At 38.9% G+C, this 12,988-nt stretch overlaps 1 non-coding gene and 1 pseudogene across 1 annotated transcript; both read right to left on the reverse strand.

Annotated features, from left to right (window-relative positions):
• Positions 1–5,046: 5,046 nt before the first annotated feature.
• Positions 5,047–5,165, reverse strand: LOC148159568 (5S ribosomal RNA; annotated as a pseudogene).
• Positions 5,166–6,462: 1,297 nt separating this feature from the next.
• Positions 6,463–6,534, reverse strand: trnaq-uug (transfer RNA glutamine (anticodon UUG)). The gene has a single exon. It is a non-coding gene; the product is annotated as a tRNA-Gln (tRNA).
• Positions 6,535–12,988: the final 6,454 nt, after the last annotated feature.

Raw genomic sequence — 12,988 nt, forward strand, 5'->3', positions numbered from 1 at the left:
TGGATGACCTAATTGCTCCCTATTACGTGAATGGAGGTGAGGATGGGCAATGAGCAGAGTGACAGTTGGAACACCAGGGATTTGAGTAGGATTTAATGTATTGATACTCGCGGATGAAAATTCAATACTTTCGGAGGAAAAAATATCGATAAATGTCATAGAATCAATAAAATAACACAGCCCTACTGCAGAGGAGGATCCGAAATAAGAGCCACTTCAATGTCCTTCCATCGAGCAGCATAGTTTTTATTACAAAGGTTTGTCCGAGGTTTAATTTGTGCAGAATAGAAGTAATTCTTTACATGTGTACATCCCTGGAAATGCTTATGCCTTAGATCAGTGGTTCTTAACCTGGAACCCCAGGGGTTCGATGAGTCGATCTCAGGGGTTCGGCGGAGCCTCTGCCGCGGCGGTAAAGACACACTTATTTAAAGTCGTGATGACGCCCCACTTTGCCGTCACTTGCTCCAGAGGATCACATTACATTGCTTAGCCAATCAGTGCTGCGGAGGAGCACTTATTGAAGGAGTTCCACTCTCAGCACGGATTTGAACTTGTGTCTTTAATTACTTCAATAAAGCTCACCGTTTTTACCAAATTCTGTAGTCTAAATCTGCTCCTTCATCGCATCTTTTTGGGGTTGGTACTGCCTCTAGTGGCGTGGGGGTGGTAATACAACTCATATAATTACATTACTAAACTAGAATACCGCAAATGATTTTCTGTGTCGGGGGGGGAGGGGTTCGGTGAATGCGCATATGAAACTGGGGGGTTCGGTACCTCAAAAAAGGTTAAGAACCACTGCCTTAGATGTTGTCAGTTTGCCTTATTAGCTGGGCTAACGGTTCTATATAAAGAGCAAAAAGTAAAGGACAGAGTCAGTTGGTTGGTCAATGGCAGGTACTGCAGTTCTGCCGTTTCCCCCTGAACCTCTCTGGACTGATTTATGGTAACACTAAAAGAGGAAAAGATGCATTACTTTACAAGATTACGCATCATTTGGCATTGTTGGCTTATCAGCCACATTAATAGCTCATCATTCATGCATGGTAGCAGCATGTGTGCGCGCGTGTGTGCGTGTGTGTGTGTGTGTGTGCGTGTGTGTGTGTGTGTTTACCTGAACAGCAAAGGAAGTCCTGAATACATTAACAAGATATATGATTTAAACAAATGTCCGGGGAAACACACACGGAAACATTTGCAAATGTCCATCTCTTTTGCTCTTTTGTCTAAACCCTTCGCTAACTGAGTCCAAGGAGATCTGGAAACCATTCAGGCTTGTGCTCACAAGACAGCAGTAGGCTTTTCTCCTCCAGTGTTTGTCAATGGCCTTTTCAACAACTCACCAGGACCAGGCGCCAAAGGGTCAGACTGCCCAGCGTGGCTACACAGATGGCCTGGCCTAGTGTCCAACAACAGACACAAGCTAGGATTGGCTTTGTGCAGGTAATGATCCAGATCCAGCAGGGCTGACAGACTGCTGAGCAGAATAAGTGCTCGGGATCAGCGGTGAAATGGGGTTCAAGTAGGAAGAGCTATGAGGAGGAACTGCCAAGAAAGGAGACTGTCATGCAGTGGGAGAACATAAGCTGGACCGACTCTTTTAATCCAAAACACCACCAAGAATCTAGCCAAATGATGCGACTTTCGTGTTTTACAAAGTAGTTTGATAAAAATAAGTTCTGTGTCATTCCAACATGTTGAATCCATAACTCTTCTGTAAAATAACCGACTTCAGTTTTCCCAAAAAGCACACACGCGTAGCCGTTCCCAAGTAGGCCAAAACAGAAGCTGATCGCCTTTAAATTACACACATGACCGTATCTCCTCATCAGGTCTTTTCTTTAGGCAGTTGTTTACAGTGGACTTTATTAACGGCATCCAAGTAAAGAGGACAGAGTAAAATGCCATAGTATATTTAGTTTTCCTTAGACTTCACAATTATCTGAAAAATCAGAAAATACTTCATCAATCCCAAAGAATATTTAAATATTGTAACTCATATTGTCCAGGTTTCTTTGATGAATGATTCATCATTGTTCACAACTTCTCCTTCTGCTCGCTGATCGATTTAAATTCTAGGGGAGAAATCAAAATCAATGGGAGAAATCCCAAATGGAGCACTGAAGGGAGATGAAAATCGAACAGGATTACACAAGAAGGCGAAGGGCAGGCTAGACATATTCCAGATCCTCATAAAATCTGTAATCACTGACCCACAGACCAAAGATAAACATTTTTGGGTCATTTGAGATTTTAAATTGCCTAAAACTGTGAGTAACTGAGCATGGTGTTACATACATTTAGTCTTTCTAGGAATCTGGAACAGGTGAATCCCAAAGGTTAAAATCCACTTCGACATCTTTTGCTCTCTTCAAAATGAGCCAAAGACTTCCAATTGTTAAAGCCGTTTGGGGCTCTGGTCTGTAAGGTTAAATGACTCCAAGGATTTGCATGTTGAAGAAAAGGTTATATTGTGTCCGTCTCCTGAACCAACACTTTTCCCACAGAGCTAAAAAACACACAAAGACACACACTTGGTTATGGTTTTCCCACAGAGCTCGGCGCTCCAGGGAGAGTAAATTGCCGTAATCCGGCGCAGCAAATTCAGACACGGCAATTATACCTCCGTGAACGGCCTGAGAACCTGCACACACAAATGCACGCGCGCCATAATTCACATTTTAAACAGATGAACAAATGGCACCAAACAAAAGCATAATACACCTTCTGTCTGTGTTGTACATGACCAGAGGTTCTCCAACATGCTCATGCTGACATGCACAGAAGCACTGTTATGAAACTGCATATGTAACTACACACACACAAATTGTCATTCACCTGTCAACACTGGGGCAAATTAACTGACATCAAACACCAGGACACACAGGCTTTAACATGTAAGGGACACTGGCTTGCTGGGAGAAAGGTAGCTAGGGGAGGAGAAACGGGAAGATGGAGGAAGTGGAGGTGGAGAAAAATGCTTAAGAGGGTTGCGTATAGTAAGAAAAATAGAAAAAAAGGGTTACAAAAGGTTTAATCTTTAAAATTATAAAAAGTTGAACATATATGAATTTCTCATTGAAATTTGTACATATGGGCGTGGCAGTGGCATAGGGATAAAGTGTGCAAGTCTTTTCCCTCTCTCTACATGTACATAGTTCCAATATAGAGGACCGCATAATAATGTTTTTCATACACATTGCAGCATCTCCAACTCCTAGCTCTATTTTTTAAAATGCATCTACAGCATACGACTAAACGTTGAAAATAAATTTTACACCACATATGAACAGCCATCTTTACTGCATGCACAATAGAATATTTGGCTTCTTAAACTGTTTAACTGTTGCAGATGAGCATATGGAAATGTACCTACGTAGACCTGTGTTAGCTCTTTGTTTTGCTAATTTGGAAAAAGTGCAAACTGAGCAAACAAGAAAATAAACATAAAAATAACATTGTTCTACAAGAAAAACCCCAGGAAAACACATTTGAAATGACTTTTTAAATTAAAAAAAATAAATAAATAAAAAAACAAATAATGAGACTAAAACTTGTCCTTTAACTTGGAATTTGTGTATAAAATTTTGTTTATGTTGCCAGGTGGCTATCGCATTACCTATCAAAGTAATCAAAATCCATAAAAATCTAGAGTGGCTTGAAATTCAACATCTAACGTCCCCAATTAACATTACGGACATTTTAGTTTTAGATTGATGTGAGTTTTTGTAGATATAAAAAATATATAATCACAATGACATAAATTATTTTCTGAATTAGCAATTTTGCACATTTAAGTAGGTTTATTTCTGCTGCAGCCACCTGCCACCTACAAACATGTCACCTTTACTCTGAACTGAAGATATGCACATAGCTTAAGAAGTGAACTGTGATACTTTATGTCAGTTAACACAACAGCAAACAGAAGTGCAAAAACATGGCATGGCAACAACTACCACTAAAAATAACCAAGATGTCCATGCATCATTTTGATAACAGTGATCACAAATACTAACCCTTTTGAAATTGATTTTAAGAATATACAAAAAAAACCAACAACTCAAAATCACTTCAGAATTATCTTGAGAATAAGGCTCATGTAGTGAAGTACAAAAATAAACATACAGAAGCCTTCAATCTTACTCTGACATGACACATGAAGTTGGTCAGACAGTCCCTCGTGCAAGTGATGTGTGGAATTCTTTTATCAGACTTTGTTGGTCCTAAAACACTTAGGCATATTTTAAGTGCAATGCATTAACTAGACCCTTGAATAAATGTGCCCATCCATTTAAGAAGTCTCAAGCATTAATGATGGTAGACATCTAGAAAATACAAAAGACATAAATTTGAAAGGTAAAAAATATTATCGATTAGGGATGCTCCAATCAGGTTTTCTTGCTGCCAATTCCGATACCGATCACCAATGAGGTCGATATCTGTCGATCACTTGGATTGACTGTTAATTTTTTGCTTATAGACTAAACTCTGTCCTCCATGAAGTAAAAAAAGCCTACAGCACCTAGAATTCCAAGTTGGTCTCACATCCAAGTACTCACTAGGGCTGACAACGCTTTGCTTCTGTGATCAGACAAGAACAGGCTAAACCAGTTGAGTTTGACTGTAGGTGACAATGCCTCAAGAGTAATGGTATTTTATAGACTAACCTCTGTCCTATGTAAAGTAGAAAACCCTACTGCATCTAGAATTCCAAGGTGGTCTCCCATCCAAGTACTGACTAGGCCTGTCATGGCTTTGAACGGACGAGAACAGGCTTAACGGGGCGAAGTTTTGCTGTAGGTGAAAATGTTTCAAGACTAACTGTATCTTATAGATTAAGTGGTTTGTTTGACAAAGTAAAGTCACCTACAACACCTGGAATTCCAAGGTTTTCTCCCATCCAAGTACTGAGCAGGCCTGACACCGCTTTGCTTCTGTGATTGGATGAGAACAGGCTTAACTAGTGGAGTTTGGCTCAAGGTGACAACATTTCAAGTGTTACTGTATTTTATAGACTAACCTCTGTCCTATGTAAAGTAGAAAACTCTACAGCACCTGGAATTCCAAGGTGGTCTCCCATCCAAGTATTGACCAGGCCTGACACTGCTTTGCTTCTGTGGTCTGATGAGAACAGGCTTAACCAGAGGAGTTTGGCTGTAGGTGACAATGTTTCAAGAGTAACTGTATTTTAAAGACTAACCTCTGTCCTATGTAAAGTAGAAAACCGAACTGCACCTGGAATTCCAAGGTGGTCTCCCATCCAAGTACTGAGCAGGCCTGACACCGCTTTGCTTCTGTGATCGGACGAGAACAGGCTTAACCAGTGGAGTTTCATTGTAGGTGACAATGCCTCGAGAGTAACTGTATTTTAAAGACTTACCTCTGTGCTACGTAAAGTAGAAAATCCTACAGCACCTGGAATTCCAAGGCGGTCTCCCATCCAAGTACTGCCCAGGCCTTACACCACTTTGCTTTCGTGCTTGGACAATAACAGGCTTAACCAGAGAAGTTTGGCTGTAGGTGAAAATGTTTCAATACTAACTGTATCTTACATACTAAGCTGTTTGTTTGACATACTGAACCTTGAATGCAAAGGTGGTCTCCCATCCAAGTACTGACACCGCTCCTTCTGTGATCGGACGAGAACAGGCTTAACCAGTGGAGTTTGACTGTAGTTGGCAATCCCTCAAGAGTAACTGTATTTTAAAGACTAACCTCTGTCCTATGTAAAATAGAAAACCGAACTGCACCTGGAATTCCAAGGTGGTCTCCCATCCAAGTACTTGACCAGGCCTGACACCGCTTAGCTTCTGTGATCGGATGAGAACAGGCTTAACCGGAGAAGTTTTTGCTGTAGGTGAGAATATTTGACAAAGAAAAGTTACCTTTAAGTGTTCCTGGTAGACGATACAATTTTTTTTAAAAGACTAATTTCAACAATGGGCATGCAACAATATCAAATAGTTATACCACAGATCCTTTCAGAAAGCGCAGTAATTTGGTGAATAATCTGTCAGACTTAAACTTGTGCTTAATTTCACATTACAGTCCATAAACTAAACCTGAGATCAAAAAATGTTTTGAATATATCAGAAGCAGAGAAAATGTTCTACTGAGACTTGAACTCAGATTCAGAGTCTAGAGTGCTAACCATTACAACATAAGAACATAAAAATGTCTATGAAAGTGATGTAGCCTTGATTTCAAAGATGCTTGCATTAAAGTTGATAGACATATGAACCATCACTAAGGAGTTCAATTCTTGTCTCACTAAACCCTAAAGACTAATGTCAACGTGCATGCAACAATGTCAAATAGTTATACCACAGATCATTTCTGAAAGCACAGTAACTTGGTGAAGAAACTGTCAGACTTTTATTTGTGTCTAATTTCACACAATAGTCAATAAATTAAACCTGAGATCAAAAAATGTATTGAAGAGGTCAGGAAAGAGACAAATGGTTCTACTAAGACTTGAACTCAGATCACTGGATTCAAAGTCCAGAGTGCTAACCACTACACCATAGAACCTACAACTGTCAATGAAAGTGATATAGTCTTGATTCCAAAGATTCCTGAATTAAAGTCGATTGGTTATGAACCAGACAGAAACAGATTTTGTGGGTTATGCTTGTCACAGGGTGTAAGTGAGATGAGAAGACTCAAATGCCTTAGTGATGGTCCACATCCCAGAGACCTTTTGCGTGTTAAGCAAATGATAACCACTACACTACATAAACTGAACTTCTATACTATGGTTCAGTTTGAGGTTCAAAAATTGAAGATGTCAGACTTGACAATACTTCATCAGGACACGCTGCACATCTGGTGACACCATGGAGGAGAACATTTGGAGTATATACTCCCATTTATATTGGAGTTTGAAAGATCAACTCCAATTTTATATCAGAGAGGATCTTTCAAAATAACTAAGGTAATGATTTTCTCCTAAAATCCTTTTTTTATTATTATTTTTTTTACTTTATTTTTTGTTTAACAAATCTAGTATTGGAACTCTGACATAATCCAGAAAAAATTATGTTAGCAATGCTTGCTTTTTAGACAAGTCTTTAAAAGAGATGACAAATATTAATCTGCTTCACTTCAAAATAATACTCTGTTAGGTCTTGCAACAAATGTGAAGTCCCTGCAGTCTTTTTCTTTCCTAGCTTAAAATGTTGAAAGGATTTCTTTAAATATTATAAAACATAAACAATGTATCAATTAGGGTTGTCACTGTTTCTCAAATAATTCAAGTACCTCAATTATTAAAATTTGAGGCAAATTATCTGCCTCGAAGCTTTGTTAAATTATGTTTTACCGTTAAATGCACCGTATTTCAGACAGGTGATTATTTATGTTGTGCGATGCTCTTGCTTCCGCCAATAAGTGCTAGCAACATAACGTCCAATTTTCAAGTTTGATCCGGGGGGGATATCACTGATTGATGATAACACCCAGGTTTTTAATCATTTTTTGGGGGACCAATAGGAATCCTTAAAATGACTGACGCATTGTGTAGAATACCACAGCCTTTCTTCTCCCAAAACTTCTGTCTAAATGGCTAGTTTAGAGTTAATGGTGGTGCAAATGCAGAGTATAGATTGAACACAACGGACTGCTGCAGCTGGTGCTTAGTGTACCTTTACAGATGAACTGGAAAATACATTTCCTACCATCCACAACAAATGGGTTGCAGATTGCACTGCGTCGGTATGTGTTTTGTGTGATGAAGGAGTCAAATGCAGTCGTGCTCTGCTGATTCAAGGGTTTTAAGTGTAGATAGGACATTGCATGTGTTTCACTAATGCCTTGATACTTGTATTCTGTTGCACCACCACTGGACAAGATATGTCACTCAACTGTTGGGAAAATAAATGTAAAATAAGCTAGTTTTGAAACTTAGCATGTCTTGATTCAAATGGCCTCAGTTGTGGTTTTGAAATCAGTGGCGTATTCTGGCCTGTTGACCTTTGTGTTGCCTGTGGTTGCAGCAGATGGTTTGCTAGGATCGTTTGAACTCCCTTAAGAACTTGGATAAGAAATGTTTCAGGTTACACCACTGTCATGTTCTTAAAAAATTGAATGTGACAAACTTGGATATTTTTTTTTTCAGATTAAAGAAAAAATCTGAAAATATTTTTGAGATTTTGCATGGTGCACCATACACATGGTGATTTTTCACTTTTATGACTAACATATGGGTTTGGAAAAAAGAAACAAAACTATTCAAAGAAGCTATTTTAACATTTGAAAGGTTGTTTTTATTGTTGTTTTTTTTACCTATAGACACCTGTTTTTTTAGGCCAGAGCTTCTGTACACAGTGTAGATAAAAACACACCGACATGCAGAGTATTCTGCATGATTTGTAACAGGGTACTTTTGCTCCTCTGTAATATTGCAGATGCTATCAGTCTGCTGAAGTTTGGCAGATTTGGTTGATATTGTCACATTAGTTATTTAAGCTTTGAAAATAAATAATAAGAGGGAGAGAAAAGTTTTAGCACCAATATAATTGTTGCCCTTTAAAACATATCGCATTGCCTAAGACAGCACTTTGAACAAACAAACCGAATAACTGATATCCAATAAATCACCATTAATGCATCTACCAAATGTAATTATGACTGACATTTACTGTAAATTAACACCATAATAATAATAACGATTTTACCACAATGTGAAAGGTAAAATATTTTTTGTGAAACTGAAGCCTGTGGGTAAGTCCCACAGAGTTGGTTCATTGGACCTGCTGAAATAGTAAATTCTGAGTCTGTTTAACGTCCAGAGTTTGAAAACAAAAGCGCTGAAGTTATTAAATCCAATCCAGCAGGTTCTGATCACAGAGCAACACAGCCTGGTACCATAGCAGCATCTCTGCATGAGGCTGCTGCTCCCACTTACAGGACGTCCCAAGAAAGCACTACTCTTACAAGTGATAATTTCTTGAGCCAACAGAAAGCAATGAAAGCAAAGATATGTGTATGTGTGTGCATAGGTCTACCATTGTGTGTGTGTGTGTGTGTGTGGTGTGTGTGTGGTGTGTGTGTGGGGGGCAGCAATTAGACCTTTTGACAGGTACATGTTGGTTCTGTAACTGATCTCAGGGGTGTGGGGGTGTTCTCCTGTCAGTTAGGGTTGGACGTTCACAGAGAGTTCAGTCTATCATAGTACCACTGCTTTAACCATGAAATGTATTTGATTTTTCTGGTGTGTTTAAAATAAAGAGAGGCTGGTTAAAATAACGATGGAGTTCATTCAGTGTTTTAATATACCAAGTTACCAAACTGTGTATACTCCAAAGGTTACTGCAAAATAAATTTTAAATATGTAGTTACATTTTAATCACCTAATGACTATTTGTAATGGTACTGACTTCCTAGTTTGAAGGGCACATTTTATAACATAATTGAGTAACTAAGTTACTTTCAGTTCTTATAGAAATGCCATATATGTCAAAAATGAATTTATAGAAATTTGACTGTGTTAATTAATGCCTTGAAATTGGGTCTCTGTTATTTTAAAACTCCTGGTCTTTCTAAAACATTGCCTTCAGGAAGTTATTAAAACATTCACCCTTTAACAATGTTTTTACCTGCATTTCACTGAGAAGTAGCTCCTATTATGAGCTTAGCTGATGCACAGTTCCATCAGATATTTCCTAATTGCTGCTGGCTGGTCTGAAGAAGCTGAGTCGGGGAGTCTAGGGGGAAACAGGTGCTTTGTCAACTGGAAGCTTGGAAGCTTGTATACTACATCTCCAAGGAGAAGCTCTGCCTCTTAGGTGGAGCAAGGGTCTTAGCATCGTGATAGGACTCTTGGCTCTGATTGGTTGTTTCTGCTGGGAGCACTGGGAGAAGAAAGTGGAGCTTGAATTTTTTTCACAGATTGTGTCTTATGTTATAATGCCATAAAATTATGATAATTTTAACAAATATGTAAAGAAGCATATGCTTTTATAAAGGCTACATACCGTAGCTTAAGAAAGTTGTTTATTTCTTTTCACCATGTAATAAATAGCTGGAGTAAACACTCACACTCTCTCTCCTCTCTCTGCTGGGGGCGAGTTAGACTTGTATAGTGAAAAGACTTGATCTGGACCAAACCTTCGCCTGCAGCTGGGTCCTGTCTACTCCCCTGTCCTTCCTTCACTGCACAGCTGCTTCAATGTCTGGGCTTTCTCCTCAGCATCCATCTTTGAGTATAAATTAGGCATTATCTAGTGTTAGTGTCTCTTCTCTAATATTGAGTGTATCGTTATGTGCATTATTGTGAAATTATATGGATTAAAGTGATTGACATCAATCACGAAATAGGACTGCAAATAAAAGTGCAATACAACTTACTGTTTTACTCAATTACACAAACCTGGAAATTTCCCTCTGCCACGTATATTAGGATATAAATCCCACAAAAAATTCCTGTATTTTTACAGGCCTCCTATTGGGCAGCTTCTACAAACAACCTGCACAAGCACATTAGAAGCTGTTGCAATCAGGATTAAAGTAGTTTTGGGTGTTTCATTTTATGTTGGTTTTATTTCGTTGTCACTTTTTGTTAGTCTAATTGATTTAGTTTTTATTTTATTCTAGAGTGTGTCTGCTAGTATTTATTAGTTAGATATTGTCTAATTTTAGTTTGGTTTTCATTAGTAGTTTTAGTTTTTCATAATTTTGTTCATCTCTAGGTGCAGAATTAAAAAGGCCATTATTTAATTTAATGTCATTATTTGTGCTCTTGGGCAATGAGTACTCAACAGAAGACACTACTTCAACAAATGTATTCAATTATTATTGAACAATCAACTGACTCTGGAGCTTTTTCCAAACTTTTGCTCTCGCAATTTTGTAGACTAGCGTAAGTGCTGCTGAGAGGATTATGGAGTAACGCAATTTGCTGAACTACTTGTGCGTGTAGTTTAAGTCAGTGTGTGTGTGTGTGTGTGTGTGTGTGTGTGTGTGTGTGTGTGTGTGGGAGGGGGGACAATTTCTCATCAGTTCAAATGACTATTAAATACATGAATTTATAATACAAAATTTTTTTCAGTATCTTTGCTTTATAATCACACAATATAGTTCAAGTTAGTTGTAGTTTTCCCCCAATAATTACTGTTTTTATTTATTTCAGTTAATAAAAATGTATTCTGAATTTCACTTTTTGTTATTTCATTAGTCTTAGTTAACTGTAACAACCTTGGTTGCGAAAGAGTGTAGAAAATGCTCTGCAGGACAACCTTCTGCTTCAAAAGGTTTACTGATCTGAAGACGCCTCAGCTGAGGGGCCACATGGCCAACGTGGTGGTTGGCATGGTTACCTTGCATTATGTTGCCATGGCCTATCTGCAGAGAGCCGTCACATCTTTTCTATGCATGGGTTATTCCTTGTGTCTCTGTTCTCTCCTGTGATTGATTGGTGGAGGTCAAGGAGACAAATGGTAATGTCAAGTTATATAGTAAATATTGTGTGTAGTTCATGTATGTTTTTATGTGCATGGTGTTATTTTTATCTACAGGTCTAGGAGTACCCACACGTTTCAGATTTTGAGCCCCAAAATAACTTGTGATCTCAACAGTCAGGCACATTTCACAAGCCATACCAGTAAGTGTAATAACACAAAACAGCATCAGCTGCCAGTGAATTGTTTTTTAACATTTATATGTACGGCTCATGTTTTTTATTTATTTATTTTTTGCAAGACAGTAACATAAATATGCATTAAAATTGTATTTTTGTTAAAGAGACTGAAACCAGCACGCTCATGCGCCTTGACGCTGCTGTCTACAACATTCATGGCTTAGCACTTTCAGAAAATGAACTGGTTAGATCAACACGCCCACACAGCCACCCGATAGCAGCAGGAGTGTGTTTACTCTGTAACAGAAGCTGAACAGTTTTAAATGACAGATTACAAACCAGTGTTGTCAAACACTTTTAAGTTACTTTCTCTTTCAAACCCTACCACAATCACACTACCATCATGTAAGGAGCCGCTTGTCTCTCAGGTTTGAAGAAGAAACTTTTCCATGTACCAAGATTACCAGGGGGCTCATGCATAAGAGTGTGCAGTTTTCACACTAAAACTTGGCGTATGGACAAATTCAGAAAAGTGCCGGATAATCCGGATGTATAAAGCCGCATGTGGCTGCACACCTTTCCTTTATACATCCCAATTTGCGGGAAATAGAGCGCAGCTGAATCATTTTGGTTGTGCATTTAAAGAATAGTGATCCTTTCTGACAATAAAGGCGCATTCACAAAGTGAGCATGGCTCGAACGGAGAATGACTGTAGCTGGACCGGTACCAGTAACACACGGCTCCTCCTTTAGGTTTTGCGCAGAGATCCAGGATGGTCAGTCTTTAAACGGTTTAAACACTAATAAAGCATCAGCAACATTTCCCAGCAGATCAATATGATCTCTGAACAAACTTTGCGACAGACTGGCGACCTGTCCAGGGTGACCCCGCCTCTCGCCCGGAACGTTAGCTGGAGATAGGCACCAGCAACCCTCCAGACCCCACTAAGGGACAAGGGTGTAAAGAAAATGGATGGATGGACAAACTTGCCAATAGAATCCTTCTATTGCCGATGTTCTCCATCAAAGCCAAAGTGCTCCACAATTACACGATTGTATACACACCATAATCACTTAAAAATGATCAAACATAACCTGTTTGGAGTCAATCTGCTGATCCAACCCTGTTTTCTTTTTCAGTCAGAATGAAGTTACCACAGACCAATGCATTACATCTAAGTGAAGAAATTTACTATTTACATTTGAGTGAGGTTTTCACATCCTTTTATTTTTACTTTATTTTGTGTGCGTGTTGGCTTATTGTCTGAGGATAAATGCGGTTCAGTTTCATCGTTTAGCCCTTGTGTTTACAAAATGGGTCCAACCGACCCCACACCCATATCATTTGCCTCAGTCCTCGTACGTTTGTGCGTGTGCGTGCTTCAGTCCTCGCACCTCGCACCACATCTG

This window comes from Poecilia mexicana, unplaced genomic scaffold, assembly GCF_051168715.1.
Source record: "Poecilia mexicana isolate PSO_F unplaced genomic scaffold, ASM5116871v1 scaffold_5, whole genome shotgun sequence".
NCBI classification, from domain to species: Eukaryota; Metazoa; Chordata; class Actinopteri; order Cyprinodontiformes; family Poeciliidae; genus Poecilia; species Poecilia mexicana.